Raw genomic sequence first — 22364 nt, 5'->3', positions numbered from 1 at the left:
CATTCCCATGTTAATATTCAAACTTGAAAAATTGGGAATCGAGATGAGACTCCTCAATTGGATTAAGTCGTATTTAACAGATCGTCAGCAAATAGTAAAATTCTATGAGATGAAATCTGATATAATTAAAGTTACTTCGGTGGTTCCTCAAGGTTCACACTTGGGACCTCTTCTTTTCATTTTATATGTCAACGACATCTCTCTTATTTTAAAAAACGTTAAAATTCTCATATATGCGGATGATATGAAGCTATTTTTAGAAATTAGAAATAATAATGACTATAATGTTTTTCACAATGAAACACAAATCTTTTATACATGGTGTTGTAAATGTTTGCTGGAATTAAATGTTAAAAAATGTAATCTCATGACTTTTAGCAGAAAACAAATCACGGCTTCCGTGTCAATTACATTAGGTAATCAAACCGTTCAGAAATGCGATAAAATAAGAGATTTAGGAGTTATCATAGATAAAAAATTAAAATTTGTGGAACATTACAACACAATTGTTCATAGAGCTAGTAATATGCTTAATTTCATAAAACGCTTCGGATATCATTTTCAAGATCCTTACACAATTAAAACTCTTTACGTAGCATATGTTCGGTCTATTTTAGAATATTGTAGTATTGTTTGGCCACCATTCATAAAAAAACACGAAGTGAGAATTGAGTCAATCCAAAAACAGTTTCTATTGTATGCACTACGCAAGTTAAGATGGACAGTATTCCCTCTTCCATCTTATGAAGCACGTTGTATGTTGATAGATATTCAAACATTGAAAGAACGTTGGGGCTATGCTATGATCTCGTTTCTAAACGATATCGTCATGCAGCGTATTGACTCATCTCACATATTGTCAAAATTAAATTTATATGCTCCTACTCGTCAATTACGCAATAGAAATTTGTTCGCGATAGGTCATCACCGTACAGACTATGGTAAATTCAGACCACTAAACCAGATAATGGCTGTGTATAACGAGCATTGTGAAAGTATTGACTTTACCATACCCCGAACAAGTTTAAAACAGTTTTTCAACTCGTTACGGCATCATAGTACATAGAAATAGTACACTGGATAGTATATAAGCAACTAATATTTGTATAATGTAGTCTACAATTGATTGACGAATAAATAAATAAATAAAAAAATAAATAAATGATCAATAAACACTTTAGGATTACCAGGAGTTGCACATTGAAAGATGTTTCGCTACTCGCAAGCATAATTATCTACTGATTACCTGTGCAAGCTAGTCCAGATCGATAACGGTGTAGTAGCCAGGGGTGGTCGCACAAGCTCAAGCTCAAATGAACGGTATATTCCCAGTTATTCGCCTTACCTGTGTTTGTGAGCAATTATTGCCCAAAATAAAAGTCACAGCTTCAAAACGTTGTTTATAAACAACATTGGCATGAAGGGACTACAGGTTTCTGAGGATGTGAAATTACGTATGTATTTAAATCAGGATCAATTTACTCGGTACAATAACAGGACCATAGTGGATTCCCACTATGGGTTGCATATAGCCGATACACACGATAAATCTCGTCGTGCTGACGGGTGTCCTTCCACTGAGATGCCCACTGTTCCTCCCATTTCAACCCTTCTTTTGTATCTATCATTTCTTCATTTGATTAAAAAAAACAGTTGACTCCCCAGTTTAAAATAATTGTTAGAATATCTGATTAGTTCTCCCTCTATCTTTAGAATTATCCCCTTAGCCTTAGAAAACTTTATAATTGGTCCTCATTGTTTTAAACGAAAGTCTTGACAAAATCTTATAATTGTCCTCACTTGATCACTTTGTTTGAGACGTAAAAATATTTTGTAAATTCTTTACTTTTAAATAAGATGAAACTTCCAAAATTTAGTCACAGTAAAGTTAAAGCAAAGTTCCATGTCAAATAAACATTGTAGGTAATAGATTCTTTTTTTTTTAAATGACAATGAAAGTATAGACAGTTCATCGCCGTTGGCGTAATCCGCTAAGCGCAGGATAAGGGGCGAAAAGAGCAAAATCTAGGAAACAATTCGAAACACAGCGCTTGACCTGATGTCCACAACAATAATGGTACGCAGTTTAATTGCCGTTTCTGCAGCCGTGCCAATTAATGTTTCCGTTTGTAGCAACATCACACATGGAGGCAATAAGAAAACAAAAGCGTCATTATTTTCTCTCCACGGACAGTTATGATTGTAGGCCAATAAAAATGTGTACCTACATACGTACCAGAGAAGTGCAATGCAGTTGCAGCAGAATTCAGCACTGCGCCGTGATCCGGACCAAAACTGGATTGTCAGAGCTAGAGAGCTATTATTCGACATATTTATGGGAGGTGGTGCGAATTATGAGTGTAAATGTTGGTAAAAAGTGCCGTAGTAAGTGCTATTATTTCGCGCTATTGCCTCCGAAAATGACAATTACGAAAGTGTTGTTTTCATTTCGTTCGTTTGTAGCGACATTGTGGCGCGGCCAGTTCAACGTGAAAACCCTGTACACGTATTTCCTAGAGCAGAAATAGGGTAATAATGGATGTTGCAAACGGACCTTAATGGGTTCATTCTTCAGCAGTCTCGCAACTTTTGAGAAATGTGGAAACAATCACCAAGCGTGCGAGGGAATTCTCCATAGGTTCGTAGATTCAATAGATAGATGCAGTTGAAGATAAAATAATAATCGAGTTGCAGTTCGTTCAGAACAATGTCCGATAGCAATTGACACATTTGTTATCGTTTTATCGTTACCTCTATACTGAAGAAATTTGAATCTCGTGGAAGGGAAGCTGAGATCCGGTCCACTAATTAAATTCATCTACGAGTACGCATTCGGTGGCTAAGTGGAGATTTATAGACCATAAATCATAAACATAAAATTAATGATCTCATAAAATCGGAAACTGAACATGGAAAAAAGCTTCTGTGAGGAAACCCTTTCCACCTTTCGCAAGTTGGTGTATTGCAACCGGCCAAAGGTTGAATGGAAAAACACATATTCTCGAGGCCAAAAAAGTATGCAATCAAATTTATTACACAAATTTCCTCTCTTTTCTTCGACACCGCGCATAGAAGTCCATGGCGAATCACAGCTTCTTGCTTTGATCCGAGCTGCATGTTTGCGTGCGGTTTGAAGGCAATGGATAGGAAATTAATTACGTGTTCGTCGAGCTTTTTTCATCTTCGTTGGGTATGTACTGTTGAAAGCAAAGGCAAACAAAATTAAGCTGAAAGAAAACCGGAAATATTTGAGATAATGAAACATCCAAAACACTGAAACGATGAGAAATCCTATAATCCATCGTAAATGGGCTTTTTCTTCTACTGTGGCAAAAAAGGGCAACAAAAACCAACAAAAAATCATCCAAACAAATATTTGCATTACACAATCTTCTTCCTCCGAGCACAATCCAATCTTGACACGTTTTGTGATTTCGGGATTGTCCATCGTAAAATTGATCCTTTTTTTCTTGTTTCGAGGTAAGGTCCGTGCACAGACTTTCAACAGTATACAAACAGAGGCGACAAAGAAGATAAAATGTCTTTAACTTTTGTCTGTTTTCCTATTTACTCTAGCCACGTAACACAAGTCGTTAGTGTTTCGCTTACCTCCCTATGACGGACCTTTCCTGTTCTGCCTTTTTTGCTCATTCCGGTTCACCTGTCCTGTCTGGGTCTCAATGAACGGGAACGCTTATCTTAATCCCATAAAATATTTAAGTTATGGCCGATCCGGGGTTGGGTTTCATTGAGCATTTTTTCTAGAATACCTAAAATCGAACTCAAACTTTCAAAAACCGCATCAACTTGTTGGTCAATGTATTGGCGCCTTCCATTTTTGCTGAGGTTTTTAAGGATAGTTCTTTGATTGCTTCTAGGCGAAGAAAATAATCCGTAAGCAGTGGAAGAATTTGTGGTTATTTTGAAAACAAAAAATAGGTTAGTCGAGTTTTGTGTTGCTGCCAAAGATTTAAATACACAGACATCTAACATTCAGTGACATATACAGTCTATTCCATTTAAAATTTAGCTGCACATAATAGCTCATTCCTCTAAGGAAAAACAAACAACTGAAAAACCTTAATAGCATAATTTTGTGGATTTATTATTAAGCTGCAATGGATCACTATTGACCATCTATTTCCAGCACTTTTTGAAATCATGATGCAATTTACGCTTGATAACTGCTCAAAATTTTTGATGAGAATTTGTACAATTTTGAGACTCAAGAACGAAAACCTAAAGAATAGCACTACCTGTCTTAACGATGAGCACAGATGTCGGTTGCTAAGCATTACGTGTGCTGGTTCTTGAAGCAAAGCTATGGAAGCTATACCTTTCTACAAGAGGCATGATAGATTCATAGTTGTTGTACGTTTACGCTCTAGTTTAATTTGTGCTAATCTAATCATGGTCGACCAGAGAACTACTCATTTCATGACCAGCACTTATTGTACAGCAACTAGAAGATAGCGAAAGCACTCTGTCAGTGCAAGCATTTTGTGCCAACTACAATATCTTCCATTCTGATTGCAGTTCACGCTACAGTCTTAAGACTACCGTCGACGGTGTACTTGTGGTTGTCCATCATTTAATGAAAGCGTAACTGATTGAGGATATTTTGGGTGTCTGTGTCGAGCAGATGTGGATGCGAATCAACGTAGTCAGCGTGAACAATGCAATCCTGATCACTGTTTTTCGAACAAATCTGGCGAAGATTTCTAGACACCACCCTCCCCCGCATTTAGTGCTGGAAGGGATTCGTGTGAAGCATGACTGCAATATTCCTGTAACTTTAGAAGAGCCGACTATAATCGCATTATTGACTTGAATATCTACTGGAACTAAACTCTCGATAATGATGATGTGAACGTTGTAGTTCAGATATTTTTTCCAATAATTTGCGCTATGCTATCGACTGCTATATACCCAAACACGGTGTGTTTGGTAGAACAATTTTATTCGAAAAAAATCAGCATCACTAAAACTTCAGCATATGATAGAATGGGCTTTTCCCTTTCATTTGAAAGTAAAATTAAAATATTCTGTCGGGGGCTCCAAAACAACATTTTATTTTAAAGTTTTTTTGTTAGAAAACTAAGGTTTTTCAATGAAACTGCTTCACATTTTTGCCCCTAGGTAGTACTTTAGACATTCAAATATTACCAAAAGTGAGAATCTGGTGGATAATTTCATTGTGTACAACTTTGTAGAAAACTACATTTCGATCTAAAATTACCAGAGAAAGCTATTAAATTTTCATCAAAGTTTCTAGATTCGCACGGGGCCTATTGGTAAAGAAGCTTGATTCCAAAAACATTTTCATTTGTAAAAAATGGATTGCCTTATTTTAACAGTGTGCTCAGAAGAACCTGAATGCTAGCAAAGTCCCACCTTTAGGCGGAAAAATATAATTCCAGATTCCACCACTTTATGCGCACCAATGATATTTTAGGAGCAAGGAGAGGAGAGTAGATAAAATTTGAACGAAAATAAAACTCTTTTGAAAGATGCTGGGTAATGCAGCAAAATGAAACCGTTTTTTTTCCTGTCACAGATATATTTGTTTCTTCGTTTTTATTTCTTCACTTATTCTGGAGTATGCTTGATATAATCTCGAATCAACCTTTTTGCTTTTTAGCATCTTGTGGGATATATTTGGCTTAAATTTTAACTTTATATTTAATCAACTCTATTAGATATTCAGTCATTTGATTTTATTTCGATTGAGAATCCTGATTGACAGTTTCGTGAATGATAGAGAAATAATTCAATGAGATTTATGTTAAAGTTTGTTAACTTTTGGGAATCGCTGTACATTGAACAGAAATCGCAATAGTGAATGAGAAATAAAGGTTTTGTCTATTGTACGAAGATAGGGATCTCAATATAAAAGTAAATTAGAAAGACGTGTTGCTGTTAATGTCTCCAGATTCTGAACTGAACTGGCAACTCTGTCTTCTTGATATGTTGTCTTTGCTCTTATCCCATATTATGAGGGAAATCTTCAATAAACAGACATGTATTACTTTGAGAATTTACTGAATGTATGGTCCAGCCTGATATTTTCTTGTTCGTTTTCTTTTGTGATCCGTGTTCAACGAGTAACGGAAAAGAAATTATGAAATTTGGTTTTGTTCTTTTTTGGAAAGAAAATTTGAGGACAAGCAAAACTCTGCATCTATAAATTCTGATGAAATGAATCTACCCCAAAAGATAACAAACATGGATCAAAAACTCGAAGATCTTTTTTCTCTTTCAATCATCTTTCTTTTAATGTTGATAAGGGCAAACTGGATTCTTACCCCAAAATTGCAATAAAATCCGTCGTTTATTACATTGATTCGAACTGTTTGCTTTAGTTCATTCAAATATAAAGCTTTGAATTTAAGCCAATTGTATTTTACCAGGCAGGATAGGATCAGGAAGAAGGGTAATTCTAGTTTACATTGGCTATCTCCTAGAGCGAGAAAGGAAATGAAAAAGGCATGATAAAATCTATCACTACATTAATCATCATCTTGAAAAGGTATAAGATTATTGAATAAATTTGGACAACACCTATCCACACCTCCTTGTTCATAATGTGTCATTTTCACCCAAGACCCGGAGGAATCTGAAAATATATTTTTCTGCTGAGAATGGGACTTTGTACATATTGAAATTTATCTGAATTTACTGTTCATTTAAACCCAACATTTTTTGTAAGTCCTTGTTAATCGACTTCCTAATCCATAGGCCCCGCACACACTTAAAAACTGATAAAATTTTAATAACTTTCTCGGGTGATTTTATATCAATTTATAGCATTCTACGAAGTTGTAGACAATGGGATTGTTCATCAGATTCTCACTTTTAGTATTTTTTGAATGTCTATAGTACCAATTAGTAGCAAAACTGCGAATTAATTTCATTGAGAAACTTAAGTTTTCAATCAAAAAACTTTAAAATAAAAAGTTGTTCTAGACTAAACATTTTATTTTTGCTTTCAAATATAAGGGAAAAGGCCATTCTTTCATATTCCGAAGTTTTACGGATGCCGAATTTTTTTGAATAAAGTTGTTCGACAAAGACACCGTGCACTTCTTTTGGCCAAAAGAAGTGGTCTTCAATCTAGGCACCAAGTGTGGTAAACTTCCGAGTTGAGACGCCAAGTCTATAAAAGAACATCTAAGCGGTGCCATGCCAATAACGAAATGTGCAACGTAAGTTGAAGTCCGAGCCAGAAACATTCTGGAAGCATTTAAAACAGCAAAGAAAGGAATCCGGGTTGCCTTCAACGATGGGCTATGGAGGGCGTATGAACTCTAGTTCACGGGAGATTTGTCAACTATTCTCTGAAAAGTTCGCGGGTGTTTTCTCCTACGAAAAACTGGCATCCACCAAGGTTTCATGTGCGGCACTTAATGTACCTTAATCATAACTGTCCTTGAACTCTATCGATATTGACAATAATATAATATTCCTGGCGATAGGTAGAATGAATGCTTCAACTTCGGCGGGCACACATGGTATACCAACTATTATTCTATCGGTGTAATTGAACCTCATTGTCATCTGTTTTTTTTGTCACCAACAACCGGGGTATTTCCCTACGTTTGGAAATTCTCCTGTTCACAAACGGGTAAAAAGGAAGTTGACAGCTACTGTGGTATTACAACGCAAAGCGCAGTTCCAAAGCTGTTTGAAATGGTTGTGTTGGAATCCGTTTTCAGCCACTGCAAGCAGTATACATCCGAGACTCAACTTGGATTTATGCCGAAACGTTCAACATGTACGAAGCTTCTGTCGTTCACTACCTATTTTACACTGGTTTTCAACCTTTTTCGTTTAATGTACCCCTTTCTGAATATTGATCCTTATGATGTACCTTTCTGAAAATTCTTTACCATCATTACTCTCTCAGAAAAAAAAATGATTTTCAATTGAATGAAAATCATAATTTTCCAATTAGAAGCCTGTTCCTGTTTCTGAAACGATATATAAAAACAAAATTCCGACAGCAATGCTAGAATAACAAGTTTAAATTTATCCCGCATAATTCACCCCCTACAATAGTCACCCCAGGTTGAAAACCACTGCTATATCGTTGCTGTTGTGCTATCTTATGACAAACGCCATTTTGGGGGTAAACTGAGTTAGGTATACCACATTACTTCCCTAAAAAATCTACAAAGTGGCGTTTACAGAATTTTGACTTCCTGCTTGTTTACTGATATATAGCGAGAAACGTGCTGATAATTTTTTAATTTTTTGTTTCAAATGACTGTGTCTGGGATTGGCTCAAATTATCTAGATGTATAAAATCTTTTTATATGTAACACTATTTGAGAAACACAATGGCATAATCATTTTCAAAACAAAAATACTCGAATAATGAGAAAAATGCAATTTAAGTTTTAAACTAGAAATATAGCATATTTGGCAACACTGTAACCAAAGATAGCTATTTTTTCTAGATTCACTGACTCATTTCCTTCACAATGCATTTCACCGATTGTTTATAGACAAAATGAAGCCAAAGATATGAATAAAAGTTAATAATTGATGGTTTTTTTTTCTATGGAAAATTTTCCATGCGCGTTTACGACACGTCATACAAATTTTGTCATCAATACACACCTATGACACGTGTGAGTACGACTTTTGTTTACATTTATAGTAAAAACTTTCAACATAGTCAACTGATCTTCGTGATATTTGAGAGACTAATACAGACTAGATAGAAGCATCAATTGTCTTCTTTGAAATGTTTATACCATTTATAAGTTTTAAGATAAGATCGTTTTTCTCGAAATGTGCAAAATGGCGCTTGTCATAAGATAGCACAACAGCGACGATATGACATATCTGCATATTTTGTTTAGAAGGGTCACGGTTGTCATTCGCTTATGACCTAAAGCTATAGCACAGAATTTTCTTTCGACGTCAATTGGTATACTTTGTGGAATGGTGCGAAATCAACTGAATTACCCTAAATCCTAAGTAATGCACGGTCATTACGTTCTGGAGGAAAAAAATGCCAATTCGATTCGAATACTGTCTATCCACAATTGACAGAGCGAATTGTGTCAAATGTTTTAGAGTTTTTCTCGATGAGGAAAAAACTTTTAAGCAACATATCAGCTGTATTGTCGCTAAGGGATCACGCTGTTTGGGGTTCGTAATGCGAATATATAAGCACTTTTCAGTTGTTTACTGTTTGAAGTTTTTTATTTCGATTATAGAGGTTTTAACCATAAGGTCATTCGCCTCTTCGGGTTAGAAAAATCTCTTGTGAAAAATTTCTAACCCGATGTACGGGGTCGGGACTCGAACTCAGGTGCGCTGCGTACAAGGCAATCGATTTACCAACTACGCTACGCCCTCCCCGGCTTGATCTTCGACGATTGCCTCGGAACAACCCTCACCAGCTCGCCGCTGTTGTGCTATCTTATGACAAGCGCCATTTAGCACATTTCGAGAAAAACGATTTTAAAAGTTTGAGGGTGAATATCTATTCCGTATCAATCTTTCAAATATTACGAAGATCGGTTGACTATGTTGCGAGTTTTTACTATAAATGTAAACAAAAGTCGCACTCGCACGTGTCATAGATGTGTATCGATGACAAAAATTGTATGGTGTGTCATAATCGTGCATGGAAAATTTTCCATAGAAAAAGCAATTATTAACTTTTATTCATATCTTTGGCTTCATTTGGTCTAAAGAAAATCGGTTAGATGCATTTTGTAGGAAATGGGTAAGGGAATCTAAAAAAAATAGTTATTTTTGTTTACAGTGCTGCCAAATACTCAATATGTCCAGTTTAAGCCCTTCATAATAATATTTTACTCCGATTACCTCTTTGTAGGACTAACTATAAAGTTAACGGTGCCGTCATTGCTTTGCAGCGGATTTTTAACAGAGTATCATCCCAGTTTGACTTTCACACTCCACGTTGCAGAATACAACCTGACTTTTTAAATATATTAAAAAATGAACATTCGGACCACGCTGTGCTTGTGTTGATATTGATCGTAAATAATAAATTATATATAAATAGTTAAATAAACACATTGGCAACAAAATGTGCATTAGGGACATGACCATCATTTTGATCCCACGTTCACTGTGTCAGAAATTTGCTTGACACAGTAAGGGTAAGACCCATGAACCCAGTGGATAGATTCTTGGCTGAGATATTTGAACACAGTGGCGTAAGAAAAAAGTTCGGTTTGAAGAGGGTTTTGATAAAAATCAGCGATTTTTTAAAAATGTTAGAATTTCGTATAACTATGATATAATATTGAATCTATGTATAAACATGCGGATTTAATATGGGGCAACTTTCAAAACTCCATAGATAACATACTTTTGTAATAAGTTACAGTAAAAAAATTACGCTTTTAAAGTAAATGTAATAAATATTCGAAGACTTTCCTGACAGTCAAAATGACATTATTCCAAAACTGTTATATTGGAAGGTTGAAAAACTTCGAAGTGATCCTTGTATTTAGCAAAGCTGTTGAGAATGTTTACATGTACGGAGCATATTAAGCTGTAAGAATATTCTAGAAATTTTCTTAAGTTCATTTTTCTTCAAAATAACTTTTTCTTTTTTTTGTGATTGTAGAGGCTTTAACCTTAGTGTCATTCGCCTCTTTGTCGGGTTAGAGAAATCTCTTTAGGAAAATCTCTAACCCTATGTGCAGGGTTGGGAATTGAACCCAGGTGAGCTGCATACAAAGCAATCAAGTTTCCAACTACGCTATCTCTACCACCAAAATAACTTTTTATTGCAAACATTAGAAAATTATGACTTGAACAAAATGTATATTTCATAGTTTAAAAACAGTAGATAAGATTTATAATTTACAGTAGTATCATAACTTTTTTAAAGGTTTTCTTTCATAAATAGCCTTTAATATTTCAATACCCTGAATAATAAATTGGGACGAAGTTATATAAAAAAAAATTAATAAAATTTTGCTCCGAGCAACTTTCTGAATTCCATTTGATTCCAAGAATAACTATCGGTAAAAATATATTTTTGCGCACACGGTTTAAAGTTTACATGGGATTTCGTATGGGGAAATCAATTTATACAAAATAATTCTTCCAAGAGCCATCCTAAAAATAAATCGATTTGTGATTTTCTTAGGATGTTGAACAAGGAAACAAAGTCTCGAAAACTGCGAAACGCTTTGAAGCACGTCGAAAAAGTTATTAAACAAAATCGACTGATGCTCTGAAAACTGATGAAAATTTAAATTTTCATAGCATCACTGCTGCTGACGGTCGAAATAGAAACACAACGTTTAGCTTTCTCTTATAGTGTACGGAAGAAACCTCAATAATGTATCCTTCAAAACTCTTGTAAAGTGACCAAATAGTTCAAATCATTGATTTAGACACAATCAGAGAAAGTCAAAATAAAATTGAATAGTATCTTTGGCAAACATTCTTTCTCGTCGTTTTTTTATATTAGTTGAATTAGGGTGGTACTTATGGTTAGAGTATTCAAAGTATCAACTTTTTAGATATATAAAATTCAGCTACATAAAGTTCTACAAAGTTATAATTCAATCAAATTGCAGCAACTTTTCAGAAGAGACTATATAGCTTTCTCTGGCTTTTGAAAAATTGGTTTTCTATTAATATCATTTTATGTGTTAATTTTTCGCAAATACTTGGTTCTAGAGGTTATTAGAACTTTTGTAAATGCACATTTTTGCCAAAGCAATGATGTTTCTATATCTTTTGTTTGCATAGTTACAGGCGATTTTCAAAACAAAAATGGTTTTCTTCAAAGCTATATATCTTCCAAGATTGCAAATGGATTTTCAATCTTTTAATTTCATTTGAAAGATCTGAACTTATTTAGCTAAAAATGATTAGCTAAAAAAAATTTTTCAACAAAAATCGATCATAACTTTTCAAATGGACGAGATAATAACTTTGTTACCTCAGCAAAAATGTGCGCCATACAAAGTTATAAAAGTTCAATGAATGAAATGACAAATAAAAAATAGTTATTTTAAGGGTCCACGTTTTCAGCGCTCAATCTCTTAATGTAAAATCAACTGAGAAATAGTCAATATGTGTGATAATGCCGAGAATTTTTTTTTGACTTCTCGAAAAATTTTCTGAAAAAATTAAGTTTCGAACTAAATTTTTTTGAAGAATGAATTCTTCATAATTACTTCTAGGAGGATTTAAAGTCAAAATTGTTTTAGGTGTGCTGTTTTACGGTGTAAAACTCTTCGAAGATACTAAACATACAAAGTTGGCCGCTTGGAAATTATGACATCTTGACCTCAAATAATTGTTTTCGAAAATTTCTTTTAGGAACCATTCATAAATTACGTTACTCAAAAATTGCCCATGCAGGTATTTGTTTTTCGATATTGATATGATTTGACAATTGTGGGATCCTGGATGAGAGATCAGTTATAAAATCCCATTCCTGCAATTTTCCCAAAGTACTCATTATGCTTAAAACGATTGGTTCTCTACGTACTGATCAGCCAATTATTATTGAAATGTTATAGTAAATTAGTTATTATCAATATTTTTTTCTTACATTCAATTAATTTTGTTTTGGAGGGACTTAAACGCCCAAAACTCCCCCTTGACTACGCCAATACCTCGACACTTTTGTTCTGAAAGCGATAATAGAGTATACCTCCTTGTGATGGGATTTTCGAAGCTTTGACAGTGATTTCATTTGCAATTTCAAGTTTGTGCAATCACGTATAGTTATGCTATGTTATTCACTGTCAAACCAGTAGTTTCGAAGTTATATTCGGCTGCCATAATGGTCATAAATGTAACCATTGACCAGTAGCGCCCCTATCATCGTAAGCACCCACGTTGAAGCTACCTTCAATATATTGTCATCGGTTTTCACTCAAATTTCCTTATACAACTGCTACATCTTGGATGAGTTAATGTCCTAGGAATTACCACGGGAAACCACGCCTGCTAGATTGAAAGCGGGCGATAACAAACCGGGCCTTCAAATCGCCGCTGACAGCCGTACGCTTGTGATTCATTTCCCACGACATTGCGTTGATAGGGAGCTGCGGTTCGCTTTCAAGATCCGCCATTTTCCATATCATTCGTCACTCGTCCAGCACACCTTGACGGCGTGATGATTGAGCGGACCAATTTATAAAATCACGCGGCTTTTACTCTTTTAATGATTATCTCTAGTGTCGTGTCAAGTGTCTCAGTTTCGTTGTTATATAATATTCTGATATCTTTTGTAGGGAAAAGGTGGATATGTTTGATTGCGACGTGCGTTGGCTCGTTATCAAGTCCAACAACAGCAATTTGATTAGATAGAGGCACTCCTTCTTATTGCAATAGAACCACACTGAACAAATAACCGGAATCAAAAGTGATACTCTCTCTAGCGTGGATGTGGCAGAAGCAATCGGGATCTTCTACTTAGTTGACCGTTGTCTGGATTCCGGATGAAGGGGGAGGCTAACCCATTTGACGACGCTTTTCTCATTAGATATTGGAGTCAGACCGGTCTGATCTTCGGCGCTTGAAAAGATTTGTTGGTTATTTAGACTCGCTTAACCGGTAAAACCGATTAGATGTACAAAAGGGTTGTGTGAAAAGTCTGCAGCAAAAGCAAATACCGATAGTGGCGCGGCTAAGGATTGTAGCTCGGGTTTCAGGCATGTTTGAACGGAAGAATTTGGTGTAATCCGGATAGCTGCCTGCTGTTTAAGTATTAAGGCTAGTTCATTTCATTTGGTACAAAAATATCGAAACAGAAAAAGTTTTGTGATTGGTACAATATTATTAGAATATATGAATTTATTTGTTGCGGTTCAGTAATTTCATTAATATAAATTATGGTAAAATTTTAAAGAAGTATCTAATTGATCATGATTTTGATTAATATCGAAGCCATTAATGAGTCCAAGTAAGATGTTCTGTTATAATTTGGTTTCACGCGAACAAAAAAAAAAGTCGTGGAGATTCAGTTATCGGTAGGTTTTGTAGCGGGGTAAATGGGTTTTACATTACCCCTATTTCAATTGACACGTTTAAGTCGAATATTTGAGACAGGCGAAATTTTCTAACATACGGTAATCGTCGATAAAAGCACATTGTATTCAACTTTATTTATTTATTGCGTGAAATAATCTCATCAAACCGTGATTAACAGCTCCTTAGCACTCGATAGCGTAATCTGAAAAGTAAACAAATTTTTATCCCTGTCAGTTTTGTTCTTACTGCTTTGCACTCCCTTCCCAATTCTGTATGTTGCAATCACTCAGATTAGTACTGATCGCAGGAAAAAAGGTTTACCATCAACTCTCAGCATTCGTTATGTTCGCTGGAAGCATTGTGAACACACATACCAAACTTATTTAGGGAACCGCGATGGGAGGGTTAATTTCCCCCCGAGCAATTGCCCTACTTTTTTGCACTTCATCCCTGCTCCTATGCGATTCCTTCGTTTACGCTCCAGCTGTGCAATTCCATCTAGCTTCGCAGCTCACGAATGCTGGAAAACCGAGATCTCATTTTCAGGTGACATGAAACAACACTTATAGCTAGAGTGCCCTCTTATTGCATTGTTTCAAGTGGATGCTTTGTCACCCAAATTTTGCTCCGTGCGAAGAGCAGCCATAAACTCACAGACGCGCACTTGCTTCTCTGCCTCATTTTCATAGTCGCCTTTATTGGACCATTCGTTGGACGGATTTGAAGCGCAGCAGAGTGCAATAGAGCAATTCAAAGCATTATTTTTTTTTTTTTCAATTCTAGTGTACCATGCACTGCTAGGCCCATACAAAACTGACTCAGACACCACTTCGTTAAAAGTTTAATTACTTCTTTTAACACAGTCGGATTAACTAGCAGTCTTCGACAAAGTTGTAGACAATTAAATTATCTTTTAATTTTTAATTTTTTTCAAATTTTTTAATTTTTGATTTTTAAATTATTTTTTAATTTTTTTCTAATTATTTTAAATCTTTTAGTTCTATTGGAAAGGTGAGATATTTTTCTATTGAATGGTGTTCTCACATCCTTCAGTTAATTAGTTTTAATTACCTTTTAGTTGTAAAGTAGTTCAAAGTTGATGTTTTTGATGAGGTTTTTGTTAATTTTCTCAAAATAATGAATTATGATTATAGCAATATCTATTATCCAAAAGATGGGTTTGAGGCCGATTTATAATTTGTTCTTCAACATGATATTCCTATCTCTTCTCGTTTCCTTGTAATTTCACTTCTAAATTTTTCCTGTAATCGACCTGCAAGTGCTTAAAAGACTTTAATCTAAAAAATATGCTTTATATCGTTATTGCCAGGACTTCATTGGAAAGTTGAGAAAATTTCTTTTCGATGTATGTACAGATATCTTGTAGTTAAGTGTACTAAATGACTTTTTACTAGTAAAATAACTCAAAATTAGCGTTTTTTGGAGAGTTTTATAATTATTCTGATTATTAATCGACTAAATTTATCATCTCTATTGTCAATTTGGTGCCCCTTATTATTCTCTACAACTTTTTATTTGACATTTTATCCCTATCGCTTTTCATTTCGCTGCAATTTAATAGTTAACATAGCATGACCTCATCAAAAATGTAGGGGATTCGAAATCGTTGTTTTTGCATATGAAACGAGGTGATAAAAATGATTTTGATTCGAAACTAAAAAAGATAATTGAATGGAGCCAAAGAAAGAATTATAGAACTTGCTGAGATGCATTAATTCCATAATAATAATAATGCTGTTTCTTATTTACTATTTTAAGAAAATAACGAAAAGGCTAATAATAACACTAACTTTAAACTAATTAACTTCTAAAAGAATACTTAATTCACTTAACTGAAGGGTATTTATACCTTTTTCTATGCAAAATTTTCTTGGCTTTCGAATAAAAATAAGAAAAGGTACAATAAGTGCCATACTTTTTCAATAAGAGCTAGTATAAGTGAATATGAGATGAAATATCCAAGTTCAATAACCCAAACACATGAAAACAAGAAAAGATAAGTGTATCATGTTAAGCAACAAATTATGCAACTCTTCAAGACTAAAAATTTGAATTATTAAAATGGTGACGTTAACTATTAGGATTTTCGCGAAATGGACTAAAAATCATAATTGTTAAATTTTTAATAAATAAATGACAGTCAATCATCCCTCGAGAGGTTCTTAACCATGAACCAAACACCCTGTATAAAATCGCAAGCGCACAACACTAAAAACCAATTTGAGTATTCTGAGTTCAAACATAATTTTTCGTGAAGTAGATGAGAAATGATGAAAAACTAGATCAGGGTCAATTTTTACGACCGTTTGAAGATTTTCTCAATTTTGGTCAATAAAATTGGATTTTTATATGAGAAAATGGGAGTTTTGCCCTTCAAAACGGTATATCTCAAGTTGCGCTCATATTATATTAAAATGATAAGTGTTTTGCCTTTCTCATATAAAGAAAGGCTATGCAATCACTGTAAAAATCGACTTTTTAACCGAGGCCCGGAGGGCCGAGTGTCATACACCATTCGATTCAGTTCGTCGAGATCGGCAAATGTCTATGTGTGTGTATGTGTGTGTGTGTGTGTGTCATTTAAACTCACATAATTTTCTCAGAGATGGCTGAACCGATTTTCGCAAACTTAGTTTCATCTGAAAGGTATAACGCTCCCATAAGCTGCTATTGAATTTTTAGTTGATCCGACTTCCGGTTTCGGAGTTACGGGTTGAAGAGTGCGGTCACACAGCAAATTCCCATATAAACTGGTACCACCATGAAGTTCAAATGATGTAAAACATATTAAAATTGATGTAACATTACTCTAGTTTGCGGGTCTGGATCACTAATGATCAATCAAAGCAGCTTTGACCACATTGGCCACCTATGACGGTTCATGACACCCCCGGGGAACCCGCCAAGTTCCTAAGCTAATATCACACCCATTCCCCAACGAATTCTCTACCGATTTTTACAAACTTGATTTCAAATGAAAGATACAGTAATGCCATTGACTGCTGCTGAATTTCATTTGGGTCTGACTCTTGCTTCCGGAGTTACAGGGGTGTTAGTAAGGATACACTGGAATTTCCCATATAAATCGGTACAATCGTTATACCTCAGAGGCTAAAAACTATTGAAATGGTCACCAAATTACTTCTAATCGCAGATCTAGATCACTGATTGCCAATCAAACATTCTTTGAATATATTGTCCACTATCGACGATTCCGGAAGTCCGGAATCCCGGGCATATTCCACAATTAAAGTCACATCGGTTCTTCAGTGACGACTGAACCGATTTTCTCAAACCAAGTCTCAAATGGAAGGCAAAAAATGCAGTTGAGTATTGCGTCGCCGCCCCTCCCCCCCGCCTTGCCCTTACACCTCCCTCCTTCATCACTCCCCTCCTCTTGGACCACCCTCACGTCCGCATTTCCTTCATCCACCCCGTATACCGAAATAAGATGAAGGATTTCTGACGCATCCTCCACTCCCACTCTACTAAACCCCCATTCCCTACACGTTCAAATCCATTCCATCAACCTTTCCAAATTATAATCACATGAAGATAACATTGAACTCATGCTGATTAAGCTAATTAAATATTATTCTTTGGCCTTTCTCATATAGAAAGGTTATGCAATTGCTCCAAAAACCGACTTTCTAACCGAGGCCCGGAAGGCCGAGTCTCATATAACATTCGACTCAGTTCGCCGAGATCGCAAAATATCTGTGTGTATGTATGTGTGTATGTATATGTGTATGTATGTATGTATGTATGTATGTATGTATGTATGTATGTATGTATGTATGTATGTATGTATGTATGTATGTACGTGTGTGTATGTGCGGATTTGTTAACAAAATGTCCACATCGGTTTCTCGGAGATGGCTGAACCGATTTTTACAAACTAAGATTCAGGGCCGGCGTTACACTTTTAGCACGAGTGGGTAGTAAGCATAGGGTGAGGGTAATAGAATAGGAATTTGTCTCATTTTCGCAATACACACGCTTGCATTACATTTACAATAAATCACTTGCAGTGTGTTTGTGTAAATGAAGTTGTTGTGCATCGATATTTTCAAATGTGTGCCCGAGATACATACGTGGCAGATTTCAAATTGATGAAAATGTCCCAAATTTCGAGTGGGTAATTACCATCTCGGTTATTTTCGAGTGGGTAGTACTACCTATACTACCCACGCTATCCGCCGGCCCTTCAAATGAAAGGTATAATATTCCCATAGGTTGCTATTGAATTCCAGTTTCAACCGACATCTTGTTCCGGATTACGAGTTGAAGAATATGGTTACAAAACAAAATTTGTTGATTTGTCCACATCGGTTTCTCGGAATTTTCTGAACTGATTTTAACAAACTTGATTTTAAATGAAAGGTCTATCAGCTGCTGTTGAATTTTGTGTGGATCCGAGTTCTGGTTCCTGAATTACAGGGTGATACGTACGATCACGCAGCAAATCCCGATTCCAACGAATTCTGCGATGAATGTAAAAAGGTGATTTTTTTCCAAAATGTAAACACAACTGTTGAATTTGTAGATCTAGTTCACCAATAGTCATTCAAAGTCTCTTTGGCCACACTGGCCACCATCGACGGATCCGAAAGCATCCAAATTCAGAATAACAGTTATATTGGTTTCTCGAAAATGGCTAGACCGATTTAATCAACTTAGTCTCAAATGAAGGGTGTTGCGTCCCCGGAAACTGATATTAAATTCCATCTTCATCCGACTTCCGGCTCCGGAGTTACGGGTTGTGGAGTGCGATCACATAGAAAACTCCGATTCAAACCGATTCCGCGATGAATGCAAAAAGGTGTATATACTTACATATACTTATCAAATGTAATAAGAATGAAAGACATTTCCATAATGTTATATTGTACGAACCAGCTATTAAATCATAGTTTGGAGAAATGAGAAAGGCACAATTGCACCTCTAGGTAGATTAAAACAGGTTTTTATTACTTTATCTGAAACTACAACTCCTTGAGATTTTCTTATAGAGATCCGAGAAATAGATCGAAAGCTATAACGCTTCCAAGCGCGCTTCGTCCGCCAAGAATCGTGGGAACTCAAAATTTTAAACTCGATTATCTCGAAATGTCGTTTTACCAAAAATGGTTTTTTCGTGATCACGATAGCCATAAAACCACTCAACCGAGTTTTTTTTAATCTTTTTTTATTTCCAATTAATCGTTATTATATTTTTCTTGTAACTTAACGATTCCTTTTTTATGCATAAAGTTTTGTTTTGTAGATAAGAATTTTTAATGCAAATTTTTATAGCTTTCAACAGCGATTTTTTAGGAAAAAAATATTCCCGAATAGAGGAAAAAAATATTATTTATACAACTCGTTTGGGTTTAGGTTCGTTTCTATGTGCTATCGACAAGATATTTTTAGTTTTGTAATAAATAATTAGTCTAACTAATAAATACTGAATCCTGAGTTGGTGGGTGTGATATCCTTCCCCAAAAAATTACAGTGAACATCAGGAATGAGATAAAACTCCGCATTAAAGCGTTTTAGACAAATGGTATCTGTGGCAAAACTGTGCCATTGTTCGGATTTCGTATTTGTTCTAATCATTACATGCATCTCAAACTAAAGTGGTTGAAATGGAATTTGAAACGGGGTTCAATGGAAAACGCTTCATATTTCAGAAATTTATTAATAAAAAAGTACAGTTCTTTGAACAAAGTTTCATGGTTTCAACAGTACTAAAACTTTGCGAAAGAAACCAAATCGATAAGAAAATGTTTTTACGCAGTTTTTTTATTTCACTAGGTTTGTTTTTACGCGAATTTTTTAATTAACGCGGTTTTTAGGCATTAAATGTTTGTTAAATGGCATTAAATTTTGTTTTTAAGCGTACTTATCCCAGCGTAAAAAAACCTGAGTGTATTAACACTATCGCATTTTGGAACATTTTATTGCATTTACATTTTGATTTGAAATTATGCTTGAACTCACATTCTGTAATAATATTATAGTATGTCAATTAGTCTGAAATTTAAAAACATGTATTAAGTTATCGTTAGAAAAGCTTTCTATCGATAAGTTCTCCGCCATGCAATCACATTCAAAATGTTTCTTTTCCCTTTAGATTTTTATTGACAGAATATAAGGTATTTAACAAAATAGATTTTTGACAATTAAAATTTTTGACATGAATTTGGGTTTTTTTTGGAAAATGGCAAATTTTTTTCAGTATTTATATTTTTCGTACAGAAGTATTCATTACCTGTAACTCGTTCTCAGATAGTTTTGCTGCTTAAAATACAGTAATCTAAAAAAACTTCGTCGACGGTTATGACAGTATTGAACTGCAAAAACCGTACGCAGCGAGACGACGACGGGTCCTCGTCGGACCCGTAGGGTATCCTCCAAGGTGGATGAGAACTTCAGATCGTTTTGGCTCTAATTTTGGTTTGAACTTCTGTGACAGTTGGGGTAAATTTAAATTTATAATTTAGGAAGAGAAAAATGAGGGACAAATGAGGGAGATCGCGGCTTACCATAACATCTCCAACTGGGAGGTTCGATGGTCTTTCTCGGGTCCGGAGTGAATCGGGAGAACGCCTAGACAATGTCTTCGATATCGTGATGAACGTGTCCACAAGCACAGACACCACTGTCTAGAGCCAAATACTCCGGAGCAGAGCCTAAAATTCTCATACCTATTCAATGAACGACGAAATTCAGAGAATTCATCTGCGTCCTTTCCTTGCCTCTTTCGTCGCTAAATGCATGAAAAAATAAAACAATAAAGGCGATGTCCTCTCCTCTCTCGATTCTATGAAAACGAGTAGCAGCAGCAGCGACTTTCGTTTTCCTATGACAATCCGAATTGCAATTTCGTTTTGATGCATGGTCAGTAATTTGCGATTATCATTCATTAAATGAAATTAATGCAATGTGCATCTAATAATGCAACTAGAACATAGTTAAAATGATAAATATGCACACCGATCAGGCTTCCGTCTTACAATACCATCATTAGCTCGCAAATCTACAGAATCGAGCATCGACAAATAAATATCATTGCTAGTGTTAGTTACCAATATCATTATGAATCTTACAGCGAAAACGAGCATGCGGAGAGAATAATGAAAACGCTCTGCTACATGCTTGCTTTGTCCTAGCCCGTTTTCTCATTTTCGATTTCGCAAAGTGCTAGTGGTATGGAAAGAAGCTTCGTTCTTTCGTCAGTTTCGCCTGATTTCGGCAAATGAAAAAAAAACATTTTCCGACTCTGCTCCGAAGATGTGCATCCAGCGTTTAATGGTTTGGCTCGAGTCGGACCATCACACGAATGAAGTCACGACCAACATCCATCCTCTTGAACTAAGGTTTCGTCGTTACCTTAGGGGCTATCGAATATAACTACCTTTCTAGTTCACCATTGCTCCACAAAGTTTGCCAACTTTCGAGGGTTCTCTGATGTCACCATTTTCCATTCTATAAGAGATGTATTAAGTAATAGAGGCTTTGTTATCTTTAAAATCATACTTGAATTTCTTTTACAATCTAACATAAAACTTTGATACTTCATATACAATGTTACTCTCTTTGGACTTATTAAATAAATTCACAAAGAGTCTCGCAAATTCTTCAATAGGTTGAGCATAGAGCATCGCACATATCATCCACGTGATTTTCAACGAATTTTCCACGGCGGTCCTTATTGCTGCAATGGATGGTTGTGTGGCCCAATTGTTTACAATCAGAGCAATTCATGACCCGCGATACAAACAGACGGTCAGATAGATGAACTTTGTGCCAGAGGATGTAATTAGGTAAACCGGTTGCAGCGAAGATCATCCGATAAGGGATTGATTGATTGTTTGATACTGAATTCAAAGGTTTGCAATCCAGTATTTTCGCCGACTATAGCAAGCGGTCTCTAAAATAGCTAATCCCGTATCATCACATGCCAAATTTTCACCGTTGGCGACGCCTTCAATTTCTACCCTTGCAGCTGAAATATATACATTATAATGTCGCGTAAAGTGCTCACTGTAAAATCATAGGATTTTACAGTTATTAAACATCATATATTTACCAACCATACTGGTAGAAATATAAATAGAAATATATTGGCTTAGAATTATTGTGTGTATTTGTATCTACAGCTATATTAATGCTTCAAATATTTGCAGGAAAATAACTGAAAATTACAAAAAAACTCCTGTGTCTACAATTACGAGAACAAAGTATGTTGAACTTAGAATATTTTTTAAAGTGATTGCGAATAATTTTAAATGTGTGATTGAATAATATGCTATTCCAGGAGAATTAATTGCGGCTTTTATTTTTTCAATTTAGGGAATTTTCGCGGA

General features: G+C 35.4%; 1 protein-coding gene across 1 annotated transcript in view; it reads left to right on the top strand.

Moving 5' to 3' along the window:
• The window catches only part of LOC131693507 (homeobox protein araucan), a 225744-nt gene that overhangs the window by 75826 nt on the left and 127554 nt on the right, over positions 1–22364 (top strand). The gene's annotated exons all lie outside the window — the stretch shown is intronic.

Source organism: Topomyia yanbarensis, chromosome 3 (genome assembly GCF_030247195.1).
Source record: "Topomyia yanbarensis strain Yona2022 chromosome 3, ASM3024719v1, whole genome shotgun sequence".
Lineage (NCBI taxonomy): Eukaryota > Metazoa > Arthropoda > Insecta > Diptera > Culicidae > Topomyia > Topomyia yanbarensis.
Note: the sequence above shows the minus strand (reverse complement) of the source record. Positions and strands in the feature narration are given on the sequence as shown.